Below are 1,522 nucleotides of genomic sequence, written 5' to 3' on the forward strand. Positions count from 1 at the left end.
ACTAAACTCAGGAGTTAAATCTTAAAAATGCATTCACGTACCTTAATTATTAACAAAAATGTATCTTATTTGTGTATCACTAAGCTGTAGATCCTCAAATCATCTCTAAATTGGTGCTGACACTGTCCTTCCTTCTGAAGGGTGGCTACTTTTGTTCCCCATGGTCTCTGTCAGTATTGTAAAGTAGCCACTATTCCAAGCTCTCTCCCATGTTAAAAATTTGCAATACAAATGAGTAAACTAAATGTAAGATTGTATTCCATCATGGGAGCGAGCTTGAGAAGGGTCCACATGAGAAACTGTGACTGTTGTGGAGGGCAAAATCAATAGGCTGAACTTAATTCTGCTCAATATTAACTTTTCACTTTATAAAAAGCAGTCAATTATATGGTTTTGCTATTGTCCCCATTAGAGTGCCCCCTTACATTGTTTGTCCCTTTTAGAGTGCTCCTTTACATTATTGTCCCCACATACCTTAGTTTATTATTTTGGCTGCAGGAAAGGACTGAAGAGTATCTTGTAATGCTGGGGGTGGGGAACACATTTCATGTCACTAGTTGCTAGGACTGTGTAGTTAAAGACAGGGACGTAGATAAGGGGGGGGATAGGGGGGTCCAAACCCCCCCCCCCCCCGCAACCAGATGATCTGTACAAGCCTCAGTGCGGGATCTGCATGGGGCAGGGTGTCCTAACAAGATCAGAAGGCTGCATAGAGACAGAGCAGGCAATCAGGTAACAGAGGAGGGCAGGGGGGGTGTTTGTATTATCTGTGATTAGTCCAAAGTACACTGTGTTGCAAAGTCCAGAGTCTAGTGCTTTCCTATGTCCCAAGTCTAGTGTGTTCCTAAGGGTCTGTGCACACCTAGACGACACATCACCGCACGTCAATCGTACACGATTCCGGCCGGTCAGTAGTCGCCTAGGCGTGCACCGATCGCGCTGTAGGTGTGCCATTATTTTCTAATTGCAACCTAGTCGCGCCGGGTGGATTGCGCTAAAACAACCGCGCGTTGTTTACCTTTTTTCTGCGATTGCTGTGCGGATGTCACCCCATTGAAATCAATGGGGCCGCACGGCAATCCCGGCCTGCATTGTGCAGGACCATGCGATCCCAGGACTCGCGTTCTTGGATCATGTAGGCCTGCACCGGGCCTGAGTCTAGGCCTGCACCGGGCCTACTGCATTCTAAGTCCAGAGTCCAGTTTGTTCTATGTCCAGAGTCCACAGTCTGTACTGGAGGGCAGGCTCATAAAGAGAACCTGTCCCCTCTGAATGCTATCACTCAGGAACTTGTTAACCCCTGTGTGATAGCATTAAAGTTAAGTGGAAAAAAAATAAAAGAAATTAAAATTAAAAAAACTGATAAAAAGTAAAAAAAAACGAAAACATTATTAATGATAATAATCCGCAGAGCCCAACTTGAGACCCCCACAGCCCACCTGCGACTCCACACAGCCCACCTGAAACCCCCACAGGCTACCTGAAACTCCGCACAGCCCACCAGGCAACCTGAGACCCCCCC

Source organism: Nanorana parkeri, unplaced genomic scaffold (assembly GCF_000935625.1).
Source record: "Nanorana parkeri isolate BGI_ZX_2015 unplaced genomic scaffold, ASM93562v1 scaffold260, whole genome shotgun sequence".
In the NCBI taxonomy this organism is placed as follows: domain Eukaryota; kingdom Metazoa; phylum Chordata; class Amphibia; order Anura; family Dicroglossidae; genus Nanorana; species Nanorana parkeri.